The sequence below is a fragment of the Triticum dicoccoides genome, chromosome 2B (genome assembly GCF_002162155.2).
Source record: "Triticum dicoccoides isolate Atlit2015 ecotype Zavitan chromosome 2B, WEW_v2.0, whole genome shotgun sequence".
Taxonomy (NCBI): Eukaryota; Viridiplantae; Streptophyta; class Magnoliopsida; order Poales; family Poaceae; genus Triticum; species Triticum dicoccoides.
The window spans coordinates 486,653,779-486,661,462 of record NC_041383.1 but is presented as its reverse complement, the minus strand read 5'-3'; the positions used below and the strand labels follow the sequence as shown (position 1 = coordinate 486,661,462).

The following is a 7,684-nucleotide window of genomic DNA, read 5'->3' as shown; positions in this document are numbered from 1 at the left end:
TGTAAACTCTTGGCATGTAAAAGGCCATGATATTCATGGCATTATCTATAACAACACGTCTGGACGTATTAATCAGGGTATAAAAGAAGCAGTTGATCCCCACTTTTGTTTGGCACTTATTCATCTTATATCATCATCTATATCCCCCCCCCTACTCCAGACTGCCACATGTGCTTTAGTACGGCCTTAACACCGGGGGTTGTATTCGGCCTTGCACATTTTAAGTCCGAACACCTATAGGGAAATCTTCGGCGTCCTGGATATTGCATTGTATGCATCGGCTCCGGATCATGTCATTGGTCTATAGTTAGGTTGCCCGACTCCTGTGCTTACCACCTTATGTTCCGCCCGTTTGGCTAACATAGTAAAGGGAGAACTACTGCGATTGTATTTCTACTTCGTCCGGTTAAGTACCTCAGTAGAGAAAGCCGAAAACTGACTGTCAAGATAGGCGAGAGCTGGTCAGCGATCCGGCGACCTAGTATTATACTACAAATTGTTAGTGATTTACCCCGTGTCATACGAGGGGATGGTCTTCGTCCAGCCGCGTGGAAAAGGCACCGCAGTCCGGATAGCCGCACACGCACCAGGGGTTAGTACTTAGCCCCACATTTAGACTCCTGTGGCTAAGTGAAGGTAATAAAGTCGCATAGTCCGATTGCCTGGTTCACCCTGCGGACACCTCCTTTACAGACCAAGACGTTGGATAAAGTGTGGTCACGCGTTATGTAGAACACCCCTGTAGCATCTACATGGGGGCAGAAGCCAACGACTAGCAACCTTCAGAAATATATCAATAATCGGCCGCACAGGCGGAAAAAAATTACTTGAAACAATAGGCACAAGCATAGATATCTCACAGCACGAGTTCATAACATGGTTTGTACAACCCAAACACATTCAATCAAATATCACGTCCTTCGAACATTGGCCCTCTACTACTCGGGCTCCTTCTAGGACGTCATCGAAGTACCTCTCAGACTTCTGATGATCTTTGCCTTCGGGCAGACCCGCGGTCGCCACTTCGGTGGCCTTCGTCTTCGCCCATTGCATCTTCACGCGAGCAAAGGCCATCTAGGCACCCTCTATGCAAGCCGAACGCTTTATCGCATCAATCCACGGCCACACATCGACAAGCCATTTCACTAGGCCGAAGGAGCTGTTGGGAATAGGCTCGGCCTGCCAGAGTTGGAGTACTAGATCCTTACGGACAAGTCGGCCACCCTATGCAGCTCTGTCAGCTGCTTCAGCTAGTCGTTCAGAGGCGTTGGGTGCTCCGACGCGAGGAATTGCGACCAAAACAGCTTCTTGGTCGAGTTCCCCTCCTAGGCTCAAAAGAACTGTGCGGCATCGGTGACGCTCCTGGAAAGATCCGCAAACGCGCTTGGAGAACTCCACACTCGAGTAAGCAAGATATACCTCTTACCTCCAAAGCTACTCTGCAAAAGAAAGGCCTTACCAGTCGCTATCTCTCTCGCTTGCTGGATCTCCTCGCGAGGACTCCGAGACTCGATCTGCGCCTCTTTGGCATCATGGAGAGCCTTGCCAACCTCAGACAACTGGTCCGAAATGTTCTGCTACAAGGTCTAGCATTTGCTGATGGCATCCTTCAGCTCCTGCTTGACTTCGGCCACCGAGCTTCATGTTGGGGGCGGGCAGTTTGCTCGGCCTCCAGCTCTGCAGCCGCTTTGTCAGCAGCTGCCTTGTTTGCCTCTGCCACCTTCCTAGCTTGGGCAAGGGCACCCTTGAGGGTCTTGACCTCGGCTGCACCAACTATGATCATAATCAAAAAATTCCATGAGTTAACCTCTCAGTATACATATCACTTCTAATACTAGTGGACCCATTGCGCCAAATGGCACAGAGGCACGCTAAAACCATGTCCGCGATGAAAAAAAAACATGATTTAATCCCCTCTAATTGGGAACGCGGTGGACTGCTATGTACAATGAAATGAATATACATATTTTAACTTGATAATATAGAGTTTAGGGTTTCTCTGCCTCTCGCCGGCTCCGCCACTGGTCTGCCTCGTCTCTGTTGGCCTTAGGGTCATGGTGGCATGGTGAATCCTGACCCTTGCCGATGGGAGGGCTTTGCTTTTAGATGTTCCTTTGACTTTTGTTAGAGTTTGTGTACCGCTCAGGAAGACGAAACTACGGCGGCTCCCTCAAGATGGAATAAATTCTCCCTGCCTTCCGATGGTGCGTCGGTGAGCGTGTCGAGGTGTGTCTCCGACGGATATGTCCTTGGTGGATTTGCTCGGATGTGGTTGTAGTTCGTCTACATTCATGTGTATTCAGGTTGGATCCTTCTGATCTACACTACTCTTCATCGGCGGCAGTTGTTGTTCTGTTGCGCTGGTCCGATGGGGCCTTAGCACGACGACTTCCCGACTGTCTACTACAAAAGTTTTGCCCGGCTCCTGCAAGGGAGGGGCAATGATGGCGGCGCACCTTCTGCTCGCTTTAGTTTCTTGTAGTCGTAGTTTTCTCACAAAAAGAACTTGATAGTATAGAGTCTCATTTAAAGAAATATGTATGGGCAAGCACGTAATGAAATATTCTTTAGCCAAAAAAAATGGTCTGTTGTTCTATACAATGAGATGATATATACACATTCTTATTTGGTTGTATGAAGTACCAAAAGGCGCACAAACCCATCGAATCCATGTGGACATTGAAAAGAAACTCCATGGTTTAGTTGGTTTAGTTGTGGGCAAGCATATTGGCAACAAATCTTTTAAGAAGAAAAAAATGTGGTCTGTTGTCTACAATGAGATGTAGACACACATATTAGTTTGGTAGCACAGAGTTGTATTCAAAACAAAATCCATGATTTAATTGGTTTATTAGTTGTGGGCAAGCACATATGAAGCAAATTTAATTTCCTTTAACAAGAGAAAAAACAGTGGCTTGTTGTCTAAACCCTTCATTTCTAAATATAAGTCTTTTAAGAGATTCCACTATGAACTACATACGGAGCAAAATAAGTGAATCTACACTCTAAACTATGTCTATATACATCCGTATGCAATCCATATTGAAATTTCTAAAAAAGACTTGTATTAAGGAACAGAGGGAGTAATGAGATGAATGTACACATTTTAGTTTGGTAGCACAAAGCCCCATTCAAAATTATGCCACCTTGAAAATACATGTATTTTTTTAGTAATCTCCTGTTTGAGCAAATACCGACGCCAAGAATTTAGATCCTTGTGCCGTAAAAAAATATACTTTGGTGTGTGTTTAGAAACACATATTTCAGCTCAAAAAAACACATATTTATGGTCCTAAAAATATACGTATACCTAACAACATGTGTAAACTAGTTAAGGAGGCCTTAAAAATTAAATAGTGTTTCTATAAACTTTTTATTATGCCTACATGCGAAAAAACATAGGAAATTGCTGAAAAGTTTGGAGGATTGCCGTCTTGGTTCCTAATGAAAGATAATTGCAGAACATGGTAAACCCTTGAACTCTTCTATTATCAATTAGTATCTTATAATATTATCGACAATTTTAAGGACTCCTCAGATTATAAGAGAAAACCCACATAGGTCAGAAAATGCTAGGAATTCCAAAAAAGAGGCACCAAAATGAGCTAGACGGTATGTATAAATTCAACTGAAACTGAGACATAGGCAAGCATACATAGGAATTTTGCAGGATCATTCCTACTATGTGGAGGGCCATTATAGCCAAATTTACCTAACGTCTCTAAGAAAATCTTTTGAAACTCGGACCATCCAGATATAGCAACATGGAAAAGCCTGCTGAATGAAACTTTTGCAGCTGAAGATGCCTGATTATACTTCCTATGGGCTGCTTCTGAAAAGATCCTGCAAGCTACTGTACACGAGTCCAAGAAATTATCCAATGCAGACGTACAGTTACAGTTACAACTTCAAGCAGATTTCGTACGTATATTTTCTTATCAAGTGAAAAATAAGCATAACAATAGCACCATTGGTGCCTTCGGTGCTGGACAAAATACCATGCAAATTAAAATTTGTATAAATTTACTCCTGATCATGGCCAGGACTAATTAGCATGGCCCTATGGGCCACAGTTGCAAAATCTAAGTATGATCCATGAGAACATGCACACAAATTTAACTACTTGGCATAAAAGAGCAGAAGTTCATCATCTAAGAATAGTAGACTGAAGAGGTAAACAATCATAGAAGAGATTATGTGTGCAGATATGATGATATATAAGCCTATCCAATTATTCCATTTGATGTGATGATATGAGGCGCACATTGAACCTCTCGTTTTTCTCATAGCAAATAACACCAGGATCATAGCAGTAAGCCAATTATAAAGTGGCAAGATGATTATCCAGTAGTTTTTTCTGCGGTTGATTTGAGACAAAAAAATAGAGGCGATACCAGTTGCACTTCTGCATCCGTAACTTCTCGACACTTGTTCATGTCTTGATTAATTTAGGCTGGCTATCTTCTTGCTGCTTTAGAATTTGATAGCAAACTCTGTAATGCACCCAAAAAAGATTAGACTTAATAGGAAATCTCTATTGTCTTATAGTCGAAGAATAGGCTTGCATCGAAAAAAATACAAAAAACATTAAAATTTGTCGGTGTTAGGAACATGCAGTGATACACTGAACCATAAACTCTTGCAATGATACACTGAACCATAAAATGCACACAAACCAGCTAGGACTTGAAGAGAAGTCAGCAGTATTACATGCATTGAAAAGCAGGTAAAAACTGTTGACTGGAAAACAGAGTTTGCCTAACAGACTGCACCACAAAAATGTTTTAATAACATGAGAATGCATACTGAAGGGAACTTTTCTAGCCTATGTTTTATTGAGAGCAGTACACATAAATAGTGGAACTTCCTACGATCGACCAAATTATTTTAATCGAGTGAAGAAAAGAATGGAATGATTTTTATTGGTAGAAGAATATATACCTCTGGCCTCTCTGTATCCTTCCATATATTCATCCGATTAACACACGCAAATCCTAGAAAAAATAACAAATAGAAAGGAGGCCAACCACTGATGCTCTAAGCTCCTAAGAGCATAGCCATGTAGCACTTGATCTATGCCTTCAGCGCTAATAAAGAGAAAATTACAGAGATAAAGAGTTCTTCTATGATAAGTTGAGAAACGGACCAAGGAAACTAATTTAGCTGCCCACCAAGAAGTAGAAAAATCCGGTGAAGTGATACCCTTCATGCTGCAATCTTCCACATTTATTTGGAGAACCTGCTTCCCTTACAATACTACAGCAAATAATATCCATTCATTTTGGTTATTTGCTACTGAAACAAAAACTGATGGCTAGACACAGAACTGATGGCTAGAAATAGGAGTGATGTCTATAGAGAACTGAGATAGGTGTAGTGCCATTACCTATTAAAGGAAGGAAATAACAATGAACCATGCTTGTCAATCAGTCTATAGCTAGAAGGCCAAGAGCCCCATCGACTATCTGCACAAGCACACCCGAACCTGCATTGAAGTAATGGAGCTCATATTAGCTTCCCTCAGAACAAATAGTTGATATTTCTGAGCGAATATGCATAAAAAGGCCCACTTAATATATCTGTAAGAAGTTGGATTCAGGTCTCATTTTGGTGCTCAATCATAATTATGCCCCTGAACTGCGCATTACATACCTGCAAAAAGTTGGAAGGCACATAATATAAAAATTCAGGCCTCGTTTTTGTTCTCAGTCATGGGAGCATTGTTCAGCATATTTCAGTTTTGGAATATGATGTCTATGTAAGACAGCAAATTCTACACACCTCAAGGAAGGAGCATGCAGTCCTCTTAATTCCCAAACAAAAAAGGACCAACAGAAAAAATAAATAAAATCAAAAGAGGGAAGCTCAGAGACAAACCTCAACCGGCTGCACGAAACAATGGCATATCGATCAAAAGGAGATCTGCGTCACCATTGAGAGCGAGAGAGGTAAGTACCCAGTTGGAGATAATCCACGATCAGTTTATTGACATATCCAGCACCATCAAGCAAGGGCAACACCAAGCCACTATAAATAAGAGCAGTGGGATATAAGACATAATATATGAAGAGAGGGGAAGAATGAAAGGCCGGGAGGACAAAAACACCTACTTGCATCACGAACGCCAAATCTGGCTGCTGCCATCGGTGGTGCAACATCTAGTGTGCCACCTAAATCCACATGAAGATGAAGGAGGCTAGCAGGGAGTCCGCAGCGCCAGCTCCATGGCTGGACTGAGCCGAGCAGCCTCCTGGCTGGTATCCGCTCCTTCCCTCTTTCTCCGATGCGCCCAGTTGAGCTCATCCCTCGTCCCGCTGCTTCCTCACGAGCCAGGGCGGATGAGCACCTAGGAGGCGGTGGATCGCATCCGTCGCTCCATCAGCCCCTATACTGCTTCCTCCTGCAGGCGGACTCCCTACGGCTTTCCGCCCCCGCTCCGGCCCGACCGCCGCCATGGCGCCTAAGGAGGGATGGACGTGGTGGCTGTCTTGATGAGGCAGGAGGAGTGAGAGGGACGGCGACCATGGGGATCGGGGAGGGGGGTGGAGGAAGGGGTCGGGGCGCAACAGCCGTGGGAAAGGGGGCTAGGGTTTGTTGCTTCGTGCCATTGCGGCTGATGAGGGAGAGAGATCGAGGAGGCAGGGAGGGATGGGCGTGTGGGCGAGGGAAGCGGCTCCCCTGACGTGCGGCTCCTGCCGTTGTGGCGCTGCCATGTGGGCCTGTCCCCGATGGGTCCATCAGTCAGTGGTCGAACGGCACCCTGCCGAACGGCAGAGGATCCTCGTCCGTGGGCGAGTGGATTGGGTGAGGGGTCACGACCTGCCCCACGACGCGCACGCGGCGCATGAGGAGAGGCCGCTCGCGCAACCAAAAATGGCCAACCTAGCCAATCGCAGGTGAGGCCGAGCCCACAAGTCATTGGCCATCTGAAATTACTGCCAGGTCAAAACAAGCCGTGAGGATCCAACGTATCAGATCACACAGAAGACCGTTTTGACCATCATCCGACGGCTGAGAAGGCAGGAAATCGAGGGAGCCTCCTGAAGCCAAGTTGGCTAGCAACCTTATATGTTAAAATGCAAATAAATTCCTTCTTAAACATTTTCCGCATACCTTGCGTTTCCTCGAATTGCTTGTTGATGCGGTCGAGCTCCTCATCGCCCACTCGAAGCTTCCGATTGAGTTCGGCAACCTCTACGACATGGGCGGTAGCCGCCAACTTGGATGCCTATTACAAATGTAGCACAATATGTTACTATCAGGATTAATATGTGGATCCTCTGTCTGGTTTTTCTAAATCGAACAGAGCCTCAGGGGCTACTGTCTATATATAGGTTTATCCTTTCATATGAACAGTTTTTAGAACATTATGTCGCATATCTCAAAGCATGTCAGTAGGCTGCAGAAGGCTTCATTCAGTCCGCTTATAGCAGACTGAACCTTTTCCATAACCTCTAGAGCATGAGACGCCTCCGGATTAATGGAGGCTATTGATGGAGTTGCTGCTCCCCCCCCCCCTCTTTTGAAGGGGGCGCTTATCCGATCCCGAAGCTGCGTTGGTCTCCGGAATGGTGTTCGGCGGGGGGCCGGATTGTTGGGGCTCCCCACCATTGGTTATCATCTGGGTCGCCTCCCCCAGGTCTTCGGCCGCCGAGGTGTTAACCTCGGGCGCTTTCTCGACGGC

The 7,684-nt window shown here is 45.2% G+C and overlaps 1 long non-coding RNA gene across 4 annotated transcripts; it reads right to left on the bottom strand.

Moving 5' to 3' along the window:
• Window positions 1–833: 833 nt before the first annotated feature.
• On the bottom strand, window positions 834–6,790 carry LOC119364382. Of its 4 annotated transcripts, XR_005174883.1 has the most exons (7): window positions 6,111–6,790; window positions 5,878–6,027; window positions 5,571–5,652; window positions 5,387–5,485; window positions 3,713–5,256; window positions 1,460–1,773; window positions 834–1,362 (listed from the first exon to the last, which is right to left on the bottom strand). It is a non-coding gene; the product is annotated as an uncharacterized LOC119364382 (long non-coding RNA). The 4 variants fall into 4 exon arrangements; XR_005174886.1 differs by lacking the exons at window positions 834–1,362; window positions 1,460–1,773 and having other exon boundaries at window positions 3,602–4,493; window positions 4,942–5,256; XR_005174882.1 differs by lacking the exons at window positions 834–1,362; window positions 1,460–1,773 and having other exon boundaries at window positions 3,602–5,256.
• Between the last annotated feature and the right edge of the window lie 894 nt (window positions 6,791–7,684).